This window comes from Prionailurus bengalensis, chromosome B1 (genome assembly GCF_016509475.1).
Source record: "Prionailurus bengalensis isolate Pbe53 chromosome B1, Fcat_Pben_1.1_paternal_pri, whole genome shotgun sequence".
Lineage (NCBI taxonomy): Eukaryota > Metazoa > Chordata > Mammalia > Carnivora > Felidae > Prionailurus > Prionailurus bengalensis.
This window is the reverse complement of record NC_057344.1, coordinates 100,151,893-100,167,898: the sequence shown is the minus strand read 5'-3', so window position 1 is coordinate 100,167,898 and position 16,006 is coordinate 100,151,893.

The following is a 16,006-nucleotide window of genomic DNA, read 5'->3' as shown; positions in this document are numbered from 1 at the left end:
GTCTGCGATGTCCCCTCATCCATTTCAAGAAACACTTACTATCTCAAACCCTGACCTCTGAATCATCACCCTAGTGAGACATCTGTTTTTAGTTTGAGTTTTATTTCTTGTAAATGTGTAGACAGTGCTGTGTCCTCAGGGAAAAAACTCATATTTGTGTTGATTTTAGCAATACGCTTACTATTTCAAAAGATGAATTTGCCCTAAAAATTCTCATCGTTAGAAGAACCGTTTTTCTTTTCTTTTTACTGTATCTATATGATACAGATACATGTTAACTAAACCTATTGTGGTAATCATTTCACAATATATGCAAATCAAACCATCATGCCAGACCCTTAAACTTAGTGATGTATGCCAATTATTTCTCAATAAAACTAGGAAAAAAAAACAGAAAATGAAAAATAAAGATATATTTCCTGTAGTTTCTTCTTGGTTGTTTTGCTCTCTTGTGCCTTCAGATCACATTTTTATATTTCACTCAAAGCTCATAATTGTTCTGAGTTAGTATGATATACATCATTTTGACATCCCTAGAAACAGAATTCTTTCGTATCTTCCTTTCAGAAATCTACTTGATCAGTCATCAATTGTTATCAGTTTTCTAAAAACACAGTATAAGAAAAGTAAATCACTTTATACACTAATATCATTTTATGGTAGATTTTTTTTAAAGTACTGGAATGTAGGATGTTTTATGAACACATTACAGCCTTCATGATTTAGGGAATTATGACAGGTAAACTAGAGTGGCTGCATTTCTGAAAAAAAATGTATTATTTACTATGGCTACCTTATAGTATGTGTTGGTGTTCAAAGTGAGATCTAATATGTGTAAATCTAGGGATGCCTGCGTGGCTCAGTTGGTTAAACTTCCAACTTCGGCTCAGATCATGATCTCATAGTTCATGAGTTCTAGCCCCACATCAGGCTGTCTGCTGTCAGCACAGAGCTCGCTTTGGATCCTCTGTCCTCCTCTCTCTTTGCCCCTCCCCCACACATGCACAAACACTCTCTCAAAAATAAATAAAAACACTTAAAAATAAAATGAAACGTGTAAACCTAAAAAAAAATAAAGTGTGTAAATAAAAATAAAATGTGTAAACCTGACTTTCAAAAAAAAAAAAGAAAAAAATTAAAAGTAGCATTTCCTGTGATGTCGTGGGATGCTATATTCCTGACACTTAGTGGGAGATGCTGAGGCCATTTCAATTAGCATGGGCCTTTTTTCAGTAGGGGCAGGTGCTGGCTCATTTGCCAACATTTCAGATTAGAATTCATGTGAACGTTAGGGTGTGAATCAAGTAAACTAACAAGGAAGTTCAGCTAATAAAAACTTGGCCAGAGCTTGGCCTTACTTATGTTACCCATTTGTAAGAGGGTATGATATACTGATTTCTCTGCTGGGAATTAATGTCTTTAAAGACAAACTCTTCTAAATTTTTCTGAACATGATGAAATGTATCTGTCATCTACATTCCTTACTCTGCCACAGAGCACTAGATTAATAACTGTTTTTTTTTGCATCAAGAAGAGATGTCCTGAACTATGTATCAGTCTTCTAGTCTGTTGAGTATTATTTTCATTAAAGATTGTTATGTCCTGATGTATGAAGGGAAATTCATCACTATAGGTATTCTTTATAGAAGTTGTGCAAGTTGGGATCAGAACACATGTCTGGCTTTATGAGATATGTGACATAGAGAAAATCACATATCCCTTGATTCTGAGTCTTCTTATGACTTAAATGGAGAAATGTAAAATATAGACTCAAACCTTGGTTTATGAGCATAATTCGTTTTCGGAAACATGCTTGTAATCCAAAGCAATTGTACATCAAAGCGAATTTCAAGAACCATTGGCTCAGTTGTGATCATGTGGTGTTCAGCATCACGTATTACTCATATTGCAAGACATCGCTCACTTATTAAGTTAAAATTTACTAGAAATGTTTGCTCGTCCTGAGGAACTCTTGCAGGACAGGTTACTCGCAATCCAAGGCTCTACTGTATATTGAAAAAAATTTTCTGAGGATTAAATGAAATAGTGTAAATAAAATAACTTTGTTATGAAGTGTTAAATGTTACATTTAATTGTCACATTAATGGTGTATTTTCTTATTTAATAAGATTTCACTTCCCTTGGGTTAAAATCCCCCAAAGTTACATCTAAGAAACTTCACTTGACAGTTAAACTTTTTATAATGGGCAAAGGACTTAGAACACAAACTAGGCAGTTTTGCCAATTAATGGATTGTTACTAAGGAGGCACAGATAATAAAGAAGAAACACTTAAGTAATCAAAGAATTACTAGTGCTGGAAGGCTGAAGGGCTCACTTAGGTTCGCATAAGAGACAGAACTGGATTCACATACAACTGTTCCATTTCATATCTAGGTAACTTTGGCAACATGCTTAAATTCTCTAAGTCTCAACTTCTTTATTTTTACATAAGTGAGATATTAAGTGTCTGAGAGACGATTAATGAGGCATAAATGAAAAATGTTCATGTGGGGCGCCTGGGTGGCTTGGTCGGTTAAGCGTCTGACTTCGGCTCAGGTCATGATCTCACAGTCCGTGAGTTCGAGCCCCGCGTCAGGCTCTGTGCTGACAGCTCAGAGCCTGGAGCCTGTTTCCGATTCTGTGTCTCCCTCTCTCTCTGACCCTCCCCCGTTCATGCTCTGTCTCTCTCTGTCTCAAAAATAAATAAACGTTAAAAAAAATTAAAAAAAAAAAAAAGAAAAATGTTCATGTAAATTACTGAGCATGGGCCCAGCATGGAGGGAGTCTCATAGGATGTTACTGGTTATTGGTATTAACTCAGCAGTCGGGATGTGTCAAATATTTTTCCCAAGTACAATAAAATGACCCAAACAAAATTTAAATTGGAAAAGTAATAAAATTAACAAAATTAATTGTTATGGTCTGAATTATGCCCTGCCTCCAAATTTTGTTTTTTCACATGTTAAATTCATAGTTTCACTGAATGTTGTAATTGTATTTGGAGATAAGGTCTGTAAAGAGGTGACTGAGTTAAAATGAGGCCATTTGGGTGAGCCCTAATCTCATATGACTGATGTCCGTAAAAGAAGAAATTCCAGGGGTGAGCCTGCACAGAGGGATGACCATGTGAACAGGCAGCAAAAGGTAACCATCTGTCAATGAGAGGGACCTCCAAGAAACCAGCCCTGTGGTTCCTTGATCTTGAATTTCCAGCCTCCAAGAAAATAAATTTTGTAGCTTCATTTACTCTGCTATTTTGTTATGGCCACTCTAGAAAATGAATACACAAAGATTCAGAATTTTATTTTGGGAAAGCATTTTTTACTTTACAAGGAAGCCCTCAAACTAAGCTTTCAGATGGAGAAGGAAATGTAAGTTGCCAAGAGAGGTCAGGTACTTACTTATTTCAAATATACCCAGAAAAGCTTATTTCAGAAAATGACCATTTTAAAGTAATAGGAATAATTATAGGAACAATTATAGTAAACTATAAATTATGTTGTAACCATATTAATTACTTTATGCATACTATCTCATTTGATTTTACTGACATTCTGTGAAAAAGTTACTATTAACTACATTTTAGCAGGATGAAACTGAGGCTTAAATGAGGAAAAACCATGGAATGAGTAAGGTGGGAGTTTGGGATGTGAACTAAGACATGACTGACTGTAAACCCTGTACTCTTAACAATGTGATTATTCTAAGATGCATAGTATGTCACAAGTTGCATGATTAAACAAACAATTTTTCAGACCTCATGTCCTGAATTTTGGTTCAGAGATTGCTGCAACTGTAAGCTCTTTTTTATCATGTTGGTAAGGATCACAGGAGATCAGAGACCCCTTTTCTGGGAAATTGGTTGGTGCTCCATAAGAAAACTAAATATTTCTAGAAATAAATGAAATTAAACAGCACTCTAAGTAACTGATCCAAAGAAATTTAAGCATGTGTATGAATTACACACACACACACACACACACACACAGGTATGAGTGCTAAGAATTTGCTGGAATGTTAAAAGTATCTGGAGCCAAATAATTGATGTGTAAACAGCAACAACAAAACTGAGCAACAGCAAAAACAAAATGGTAGCAGTATTTCTAAGAAGGGTTTGTTACAGGGGCGCCTGGGTGGCTCAGTCGGTAAAGCGTCTGACTTCAGCTCAGGTCATGATCTTTCGGTTTGTGAGTTTGAGCCCTGTATCGGGCTCTGTGCTGACAGCTCAGAGCCTGGAACCTGCTTCAGATTCTGTCTCTTCCCCTCTCTCTGCCCCTCCCATGCTCATGCTCTGTGTCTGTCTCTCAGTAAGAAATAAACATTAAAAAAAAATTTAAAAAAAGAAAGGTTTGTTACAAAGGAGGGAGGGAGTAAACTTTTAGAGTTAGGGATATAGTATGTGCAAGAATTCTCTTCAGTCAGTTTGAGTTTTACTATTTTTAAATTTTTTATTTTTTCAAGTTTTCTTGAAATTTCAGTTAGTTTTATACTTCACATCTACTTAGAAAACGGAGATTGAATGCATGTTAGCACATTCCTGTGCACATAGACTTCAAGAAACCTTTCCTTTTAATAAATTCTGCTAATTTTCTTTGCCTTTCTACATCCTGAAGAATACATTCCTTACAAGACTTTTATGCACTCTACACACCAATAATAGTCTTCTCTCAAGGTCTCTACTGCCTTCAGAGGAGAGATATACTTCTGATTTCTTAGGGAATTAATGACATTTTGCTATACTCTCAGTGGGAAAATCTGGCTCATCTTTTTCTGATTAATGAAGGACTTGGTGGTTTATGATTTTCTTTGAAAGGAGGGAAATGGAAGCACAGAAGTGAGAATTTACTTCTGCCATCCCCAAAGCCTGAAAACTCAAAAAATGTTTCTAAGATAATTGTACAAAAAAAGAGATTTTGGGGGAGGAAGCTGATTGGTTTCTTATTCAAATGTAAAAGTACACATCTATACACAATCTATATGCCTACACACAATAATATGAAAATTCACTGATCATATAATTCTTTTTTTTATTTTTTTATTTTTTTTATGAAATTTATTGACAAATTGGTTTCCATACAACACCCAGTGCTCATCCCAAAAGGTGCCCTCCTCAATACCCATCACCCACCCACTCCTCCCTCCCACCCCCCATTAACCCTCAGTTTGTTCTCAGTTTTTAACAGTCTCTTATGCTTTGGCTCTCTCCCACTCTAACCTCTTTTTTTTTTTCCCTTCCCCTCCCCCATGGGTTCCTGATAAGTTTCTCAGGATCCACATAAGAGTGAAACCATATGGTATCTGTCTTTCTCTGTATGGCTTATTTCACTTAGCATCACACTCTCCAGTTCCATCCACGTTGATACAAAAGGCCATAATTCATTTTTTCTCATTGCCACGTAATATTCCATTGTGTATATAAACCACAATTTCTTTATCCATTCATCAGTTGATGGACATTTAGGCTCTTTCCATAATTTGGCTATTGTTGAGAGTGCTGCTATGAACATTGGGGTACAAGTGGCCCTATGCATCAGTGCTCCTGTATCCCTTGGATAAATTCCTAGCAGTGCTATTGCTGGGTCATAGGGTAGGTCTATTTTTAATTTTCTGAGGAACCTCCACACTGCTTTCCAGAGCGGCTGCACCAATTTGCATTCCCACCAACAGTGCAAGAGGGTTCCCGTTTCTCCACATCCTCTCCAGCATCTATAGTCTCCTGATTTGTTCATTTTGGCCACTCTGACTGGCGTGAGGTGATACCTGAGTGTGGTTTTGATTTGTATTTCCCTGATAAGGAGCGACGCTGAACATCTTTTCATGTGCCTGTTGGCCATCCGGATGTCTTCTTTAGAGAAGTGTCTATTCATGTTTTCTGCCCATTTCTTCACTGGGTTATTTGTTTTTCGGGTGTGGAGTTTGGTGAGCTCTTTATAGATTTTGGATACTAGCCCTTTGTCCGATATGTCATTTGCGAATATCTTTTCCCATTCCGTTGGTTGCCTTTTAGTTTTGTTGGTTGTTTCCTTTGCTGTGCAGAAGCTTTTTATCTTCATAAGGTCCCAGTAATTCACTTTTGCTTTTAATTCCCTTGCCTTTGGGGATGTGTCGAGTAAGAGATTGCTACGGCTGAGGTCAGAGAGGTCTTTTCCTGCTTTCTCCTCTAAGGTTTTGATGGTTTCCTGTCTCACATTTAGGTCCTTTATCCATTTTGAGTTTATTTTTGTGAATGGTGTGAGAAAGTGGTCTAGTTTCAACCTTCTGCATGTTGCTGTCCAGTTCTCCCAGCACCATTTGTTAAAGAGGCTGTCTTTTTTCCATTGGATGTTCTTTCCTGCTTTGTCAAAGATGAGTTGGCCATACGTTTGTGGGTCTAGTTCTGGGGTTTCTATTCTATTCCATTGGTCTATGTGTCTGTTTTGGTGCCAATACCATGCTGTCTTGATGATGACAGCTTTGTAGTAGAGGCTAAAGTCTGGGATTGTGATGCCTCCTGCTTTGGTCTTCTTCTTCAAAATTCCTTTGGCTATTCGGGGCCTTTTGTGGTTCCATATGAATTTTAGGATTGCTTGTTCTAGTTTCGAGAAGAATGCTGGTGCAATTTTGATTGGGATTGCATTGAATGTGTAGATAGCTTTGGGTAGTATTGACATTTTGACAATATTTATTCTTCCAATCCATGAGCAGGGAATGTCTTTCCATTTCTTTAAATCTTCTTCAATTTCCTTCATAAGCTTTCTATAGTTTTCAGCATACAGATCCTTTACATCTTTGGTTAGATTTATTCCTAGGTATTTTATGCTTCTTGGTGCAATTGTGAATGGGATCAGTTTCTTTATTTGTCTTTCTGTTGCTTCATTGTTAGTGTATAAGAATGCAACTGATTTCTGTACATTGATTTTGTATCCTGCAACTTTGCTGAATTCATGTATCAGTTCTAGCAGACTTTTGGTGGAGTCTATCGGATTTTCCATGTATAATATCATGTCATCTGCAAAAAGCGAAAGCTTGACTTCATCTTTGCCAATTTTGATGCCTTTGATTTCCTTTTGTTGTCTGATTGCTGATGCTAGAACTTCCAGCACTATGTTAAACAGCAGCGGTGAGAGTGGGCATCCTTGTCGTGTTCCTGATCTCAGGGAAAAAGCTCTCAGTTTTTCCCCGTTGAGGATGATGTTAGCTGTGGGCTTTTCATAAATGGCTTTTATGATCTTTAAGTATGTTCCTTCTATCCCGACTTTCTCAAGGGTTTTTATTAAGAAAGGGTGCTGGATTTTGTCGAAGGCCTTTTCTGCATCGATTGACAGGATCATATGGTTCTTCTCTTTTTTTTTGTTAATGTGATGTATCACGTTGATTGATTTGCGAATGTTGAACCAGCCCTGCATCCCAGGAATGAATCCCACTTGATCATGGTGAATAATTCTTTTTATATGCCGTTGAATTCGATTTGCTAGTATCTTATTGAGAATTTTTGCATCCATATTCATCAGGGATATTGGCCTGTAGTTCTCTTTTTTGACTGGGTCTCTGTCTGGTTTAGGAATCAAAGTAATACTGGCTTCATAGAATGAGTCTGGAAGTTTTCCTTCCCTTTCTATTTCTTGGAATAGCTTGAGAAGGATAGGTATGATCTCTGCTTTAAACGTCTGGTAGAACTCCCCTGGGAAGCCATCTGGTCCTGGACTCTTATTTGTTGGGAGATTTTTGATAACCGATTCAATTTCTTCGCTGGTTATGGGTCTGTTCAAGCTTTCTATTTCCTCCTGATTGAGTTTTGGAAGTGTGTGGGTGTTCAGGAATTTGTCCATTTCTTCCAGGTTGTCCAATTTGTTGGCATATAATTTTTCATAGTATTCCCTGATAATTGTTTGTATCTCTGAGGGATTGGTTGTAATAATTCCACTTTCATTCATGATTTTATCTATTTGGGTCATCTCCCTTTTCTTTTTGAGAAGCCTGGCTAGAGGTTTGTCAATTTTGTTTATTTTTTCAAAAAACCAACTCTTGGTTTTGCTGATCTGCTCTACAGTTTTTTTAGATTCTATATTGTTTATTTCTGCTCTGATCTTTATTATTTCTCTTCTGCTGGGTTTGGGGTGTCTTTGCTGTTCTGCTTCTAGTTCCTTTAGGTGTGCTGTTAGATTTTGTATTTGGGATTTTTCTTGTTTCTTGAGATAGGCCTGGATTGCAATGTATTTTCCTCTCAGGACTGCCTTTGCTGCGTCCCAAAGTGTTTGGATTGTTGCATTTTCATTTTCGTTTGTTTCCATATATTTTTTAATTTCTTCTCTAATTGCCTGGTTGACCCACTCATTCGTTAGTAGGGTGTTCTTTAACCTCCATGCTTTTGGAGGTTTTCCAGACTTTTTTCTGTGGTTGATTTCAAGCTTCATAGCATTGTGGTCTGAAAGTAAGCATGGTATAATTTCAATTCTTGTAAACTTATGAAGGGCTGTTTTGTGACCCAGTATATGATCTATCTTGGAGAATGTTCCATGTGCACTCGAGAAGAAAGTATATTCTGTTGCTTTGGGATGCAGAGTTCTAAATATATCTGTCAAGTCCATCTGATCCAATGTCTCATTCAGGGCCCTTGTTTCTTTATTGACCGTGTGTCTAGATGATCTATCCATTTCTGTAAGTGGGGTGTTAAAGTCCCCTGCAATTACCACATTCTTATCAATAAGGTTGCTTATGTTTATGAGTAATTGTTTTATATATTTGGGGGCTCCGGTATTCGGTGCATAGACATTTATAATTGTTAGCTCTTCCTGATGGATAGACCCTGTAACTATTATATAATGTCCTTCTTCATCTCTTGTTACAGCCTTTAATTTAAAGTCTAGTTTGTCTGATATAAGTATGGCTACTCCAGCTTTCTTTTGGCTTCCAGTATAATGATAAATACTTCTCCATCCCCTCACTCTCAATCTAAAGGTGTCCTCAGGTCTAAAATGAGTCTCTTGTAGACAGCAAATAGATGGGTCTTGTTTTTTTATCCATTCTGATACCCTATGTCTTTTGGTTGGCGCATTTAATCCATTTACATTCAGTGTTATTATAGAAAGATACGGGTTTAGAGTCATTGTGATGTCTGTATGTTTTATGCTTATAGTGATGTCTCTGGGACTTTGTCTCACAGGGTCCCCCTTAGGATCTCTTGTAGGGCTGGTTTAGTGGTGACAAATTCCTTCAGTTTTTGTTTGGGAAGACCTTTATCTCTCCTTCTATTCTAAATGACAGACTTGCTGGATAAAGGATTCTCGGCTGCATATTTTTTCTGTCTAGCACCCTGAAAATCTCGTGCCAATTCTTTCTGGCCTGCCAAGTTTCAAAGGAGAGATCAGTCACGAGTCTTATAGGTCTCCCTTTATATGTGAGGGCACGTTTACCCCTTGCTGCTTTCAGAATTTTCTCTTTATCCTTGTATTTTGCCAGTTTCACTATGATATGTCGTGCAGAAGATCGATTCAAGTTACGTCTGAAGGGAGTTCTCGGTGCCTCTTGGATTTCAATGCCTTTTTCCTTCCCCAGTTCAGGGAAGTTCTCAGCTATTATTTCTTCAAGTACCCCTTCAGCACCTTTCCCTCTCTCTTCCTCCTCTGGGATACCAATTATGCGTATATTATTTCTTTTTAGTGTATCACTTAGTTCTCTAATTTTCCCCTCACACTCCTGGATTTTTTTATCTCTCTTTTTCTCGGCTTCCTCTTTTTCCATAACTTTATCTTCTAGTTCACCTATTCTCTCCTCTGCCTCTTCAAGCCGAGCTGTGGTGGTTTCCATTTTGTTATGCATTTCGTTTAAAGCATTTTTCAGCTCTCGTGACTGTTTCTTAGTCCCTTGATCTCTGTAGCAAGAGATTCTCTGCTGTCCTGTATACTGTTTTCAAGCCCAGCGATTAATTTTGTGACTATTATTCTAAATTCACTTTCTGTTATATTATTTAAATCCTTTTTGATCAGTTCATTAGCTGTTGTTATTTCCTGGAGATTCTTCTGAGGGGAATTCTTCCGCTTGGTCATTTTGGATAGTCCCTGGCGTGGTGAGGACCTGCAGGGCACTTCCCCTGTGCTGTGGTGTATAACTGGAGTTGGTGGGCGGGGCCGCAGTCAGACCTGATGTCTGCCCCCAGCCCACCGCTGGGGCCACAGTCAGACTGGTGTGTGCCTTCTCTTCCCCTCTCCCAGGGGCAGGATTCACTGTGGGGTGGGGTGGCTCGTCTGGGCTACTTGCACCCTGCCAGGCTTGTGATGTTGGGGATCTGGTGTATTAGCTGGGGTGGGTAGGCAAGGTGCACGGGGGCAGGAGGGGCAGGCTTAGATCGCTTCTCCTTAGGTGATCCACTTCAGGAGGGGCCCTGTGGCAGCGGGAGGGAGTCAGATCCGCTGCCGGAGGTTTGGCTCCGCAGAAGCGCAGAGTTGGGTGTTTGCGCGGAGGGAGCAAGTTCCCTGGCAGGAACTGGTTCTCTTTGGGATTTTGGCTGGGGGATGGGCGGGGGAGATGGCGCTGGCGAGCGCCTTTGTTCCCCACCAAACTGAGCTCTGTTGTCAGGGGGCTCAGCAGCTCTCCCTCCCTTTGTCCTCCAGCCTTCCCGCTTTCCGAGCAGAGCTGTTAACTTATGACCTCCCAGACGCTAAGTCGCGCTTGTTGTGGGAACACAGTCCGTCAGGCCCCTCCGTTTTTGCCAGCCAGACTCGGGGGCTCTGCTTGGCCGGCGAGCCACCCCTCCGCCCCAGCTCCCTCCTGCCAGTCCGTGGAGCGCGCACCGCCTCACTGCCCTTCCTACCCTCTTCCGTGGGCCTCTCGTCTTCGTTTGGCTCCGGCGACTCCGTTCTGCTAATCCTCTGGCGGTTTTCTGGGTTATTTAGGCAGGTGTAGGTGGAATCTAAGTGATCAGCAGGAGGTGCAGTGAGCCCAGCGTCCTCCTAAGCCGCCATCTTGGAATCTTCTCTCCATATAATTCTTATCAAGAGAAACTTGATAAAACCTACACTATGTGATGACATTATCTTTAGAAAGTGAAAGAAGATGTAAATTACAGGTAGTCTGGCTTTTGTCAGAGGTTTAAGGATACATGGTGATAAGAGGCATTAAAATGAGCAATGTTCACTTATGAAAAAAGACAATTAGCATTGGCTACTAAGTGCTTTCAAGACAGGCTTCTTATCTACCAAAATGATACAGAAGAGAGTCTGAAGAGTTTGAGTGTATGAAAGAAGTTCTTATAGGTCTAGCGAGAAAGTGGGACTTATGTATAAAGAATGTTTTATTTGAGAAATGAAAGATTTCACAAAACATATCTTTGTTTTAATTAAGTAGGTAAATCATGGTTATAAGATGTGTTGCTCTTTTTATTATAAGATTTATAATTTTAGAAATTTATCAAATTCTTATGATTTCTTAATTTTAAAAACCATTCCTTGGCAAAAGTTGACTTAATAAATGCTGTATCTCTTGTCTGTGTCTGTGATTGTTGCTAAATGATGGAATTGTTGAGGAATTTTAATTTGTCTTTAAACCTTCTTTATACCTCATTTAGATTTAGTATAAAATATAAATATTTTATAAGAGTATAATTTTTATGTTATCAAAAAACATAAGGCTATTTATTTTTTAGGGAGAAACATATATACAAAAAGATGATAATATAGGGAAAACTACTTATTTATTTTATTTTTATTCTTGGACATTTATGTTATTAATTGGGGGATATTTTAAACCTTCTCAAGTCACATCAATTATTTAAGTAATTAAATGCATCATAGATATTGTTTTTATCTACTTAATATAGGAACATTTTCCTGGATTTTTACTGAATTATTATTTTTTTGGTGATATAATCATAAAATTTTATCCCTATGTCTAGCAAAATAACAGTGTGATAAGTACATATTTAGATGTTTTAAATTTCCTCCTTTTTATGTTAAATTTTCTAATTTTCTTATAAAAATGCCTAAATCAAGCCGTTTTAATTAGAAATAAAACAACGACAAAATCAAAAGTGAAAAAAAGTTTCTAATAGCTTTTTAAAATTTTTTTTAATGTTTATTTATTTTTGAGAGAGAGAGTGAGAAAGAGCATGAACAGGGGAGGGCCAGAGAGAGAGGGAGACACAGAATCCAAAGCAGACTCCAGGTTCTGAGCTGTCAGCACAGAGCCTGATGTGGGGCTTGAACCACAAATGGTAAGATCGTGACCTGAGCTGAAGTCAGACACTTAACCGACTGAGCCACCCAGGTGCCCCTCTAATAGCTTTTGATGTATAAATGACAAAGATTTAATAGGGAAGTACTGGAATAATGTGGGAAAGCATTTGTGTTTCTTCTTACAGTATGATCAGGAAGCAGATCCTGCTAATTGCCTAATCAATATCCATTCTTTTCCTTTTTTACAAATGGAATCACATTTTTTTTTTCAAGTTGACAGTGTGCACTGTTGAAAACTTTATTTTCCATCCTCTGTTGCATTTGACACAGTATTAGCAAATGAGATGTCTACGTGGAGGTCTGGGATAGCTTTTCTCTCCCCATATAGGCGCTGCCTCCTCTTCTCATTATAGGCCTGTGTGGTGCCTAAACATCAAAGTTTCCAGAAAATTAATAGTTCTTAGATTCATTACTGCCTTTAGAGCAGGTAGGGTGAAACCCTGTGAACCCCATGGTAACATCCCTCTGAATCTCTTAATGTCCTTAAAACAAAATGTGAGCCTGAGTGCTGTGAAGAGGTTCAGAGTGCACCAAAGCCAGTTCTGAGGATCCTACTTTGAAGACCAGAGAATTTGAGCAGTGGAACTAAAATAACTTAAGAACAGATATAAATCAATTGACTTGTCAACTCTAGCCTATCAAACAACATACACATATATATTTATATTAAAATACATTTTTCTCAGTGGTGCTGAATATCTGTTTCTTGTTTCTCAACATATTCTAGATAATGGTTCTGGAGACCCTCACAAAGTTGTGTGTCATTCAAAACACAGCGGGACAACTGAGGAACATTTTGCCTTGTTAAGCATTTCATATTCGTTCCAAATTTGCAGATGTATGATGTAAAATGTAAAGTATGATACCAATTTCATATATTGGCAACCAAGTAGATATTAAATGTTAGAATTAAGAATATCTTTACCTTATAGAGAATTTTCGTAATATTGATTCATTTTTTTTAAATTAAGTGCTCAGCTTTTTATTAAAAGGTCATTGATAGCAAGCTTATGATAATGATGCTTGCTAGCATGGTTAATAAAGCCAAATAAAAGCCAAAAATTTGGCCAAAGAGTCAGAACATTCTTCGTGCAATGTAGAGTGTGTGGTTAGAAATTTTGCTAGAAAACATGTCCTCAACTGTGCCAGAATTGGCAATATTCAAAGATTATGATCTAAATTCTCTGGACTTGTTCAAAGATACAACTCTTAATAAAGCCCACATAAAATGTAACCTTTGAATTTATGGTTGAAACGCCATCTAACTGTTATTATAGCAGACTAGATTCAAGATGCACAAAAACAGGTGAAACAACAGATGTTTAACTAAAGAAGTTAGTTTTTCACTGAAAAATTAAATTAATTTTGAGTGTCCATTAACCATATTTTTTGGTATGAACTGTTACTTACAACTATTAGTTTAATAATAGCTTATGGAAAACTCAGAGATTTAAACTTGGCTACTTTAGTTTTAGGGAGATTAAATGTTTTAGATTAAGAGGTGTTTTTTTTTTGGCCCCTAAATCAAAATACACAGCATGCAAAATATGTAGCAAAGGCAACATTCCATGAAAATACAACAAAATTAGAACAAGGAAACAAAAAAGATCTGCATGGCCATCAATAAAGATATTCATATACAAGTAATCTCCAACGTATTTTCTAGAAATTATCTTATAACCAATATAGTCCCAGGAATAGCTGTGATTGAGCAGCGTACTGCTGTTTTTGTTGTCTTGTTTTATCTAGCCTTTTAAAACTCCTCAAAAAGAACTTAATAAATACTGTATGTATCCAGATATTATTGTAAGAGATTGTAAAACTAGTGATATTGTGACAGCAATTGATATGGTAAGATTAAAGTATTTTTGAAATTATGTGGGAAAATGAAAAGTTACCATCTTGACCCCATTGACATGATAAGTGTAAATCAAGGCTCATCCTTGAATCAAAGTATTATTTAACAATTTTTTTATTGATATTTCCAACTGCTGCTTTAGTAGAACAGATCTTTTTTAAAATGTGAAGTTAATAAAAAAAGCTACCTACTTATTACCCAATACATGTCTAATTTGGCATTGCTGCTAATAAGATAAGAAATTACGAAAAAAAATTGCTAATAATATCATAATTGGTGATTTTGCTAAAATGAAGGTGAGAAAAGATTTTTTGGGATAAATACATAGTAATTCAAATTATGTTAGTCTTCATTATTTTACTAACCAAAAAATTTCAGACCCGACAACAAACAGAACACACAGACGTGCACAATAATAATTGATTTCACACTACTCAGGATGTTGTCAACTTCCAATCATATAAAAAACATACCTTTGTGCCTATTAAAAAAAATTATTCCTAAAAAGTATATTTACACATACGGTGTGTGGGCCTGCATTTCTACTCTCGTCCTGGGCCCTGAAAATATTAAAGAACAGCCTGTCTTCATTACATAGAATTATTTAGGAGCAAAAAGCAGAGTGAGCATCAGCAAAGAGAGGATTAAAAGGGGGGAAATGGGAAGTTAGAGACCCTGGTATCTGTTGAGCCACTAAATGTGCTAAGGTCTATACTACATCGTTTCATTTTTATAAATGTTTGAGATAGGTGGAGTAGGTCAGTTTCAGAGATGAAGAAATTAAGAATAGGTCGTATCTTGTAATTTTCCCAGTTCATTTTGCTAGCTCTGTGGAAAACCAAGAACCCAGAGCAAGGTGAATCTTGGCTTGCCCTAATTACACAGCTGTTTCTAAACTGAGAGTATAAAAGTAAATGAAGACAGACCATAGTAGGTACAGAGACTATTTATTATAGAAAATTGGTAAACAAACAAACAAACAAACAAACAACTCAGCAGGAAACAAAAAAGAAAATAAGAATGTTTTGGGACTTTAGAAATACTCAAGATTTAAATTCTAGTAGAAGAATTACAAAATTTCTCAAATATCACAATCAATCTGCAAACTATCCACATTACAGGACTGTGGTGGATGAGTACGATGGGATGTGATGAAGTATTCAGGAAATAGTGTTGAATATTTAGTTTTATGTCTACATTTATAAAAATAAGTTGAGGACGACTAAAACTTACACAGCAAACATTTAACAACACTCAAAAAACTGAAGACCCTAACAAAATTTTTATAATTTCAATGTAGAAAGGTTTTTGAGGTATGATACCAAGTCAGGAATCGTAAGGACGAAATATTATAGTAGTACTTTTTTTAAAAGTTAAACTGAGAGGGAGCTTGGGTAGCTCAGTCAGTTGAGCGTGCAACTCTTGATTTTGGCTTGGGTCATGAATCCAGAGCACTGGGATGGAGCCCCGGCGTGGGCTCCACATTCAGCTCTTTCCCCCTCTGTCCCTCTCCCTGCTTGCTCTCTCTCTCTCTCTCTCTCTCTCAAAAAACAAAACAAAACAAAACAAAACAAAACAAAAAACACTTAACCTGGGACAACATTGAAACCCTAATGAGAAAACCAGGATTCAGATTATCTATATTAAAAAATCTTACATATTAATTTGACCCCTCCTCAAAAATGGGCAGATGATACCAATGGGAGTTTATTCAAAAAAGAAATACAGGTGCTACCTGCCCACTGGGCAGTAATATACTTTGCTTTTTGCACTTCATCTTTCTTAGGTTACTATTGTAAATTCTGTATTGTGGAAATATTTAAAAGTTAGCTCACAATTGTTAGAATATGTTTCTATTTAGACTTATTAAATCTTAATCCATAATGTGACATTTGCTCAAAGAAATTCATCTCAGAGGCTGGTTATACAGCTCCAGT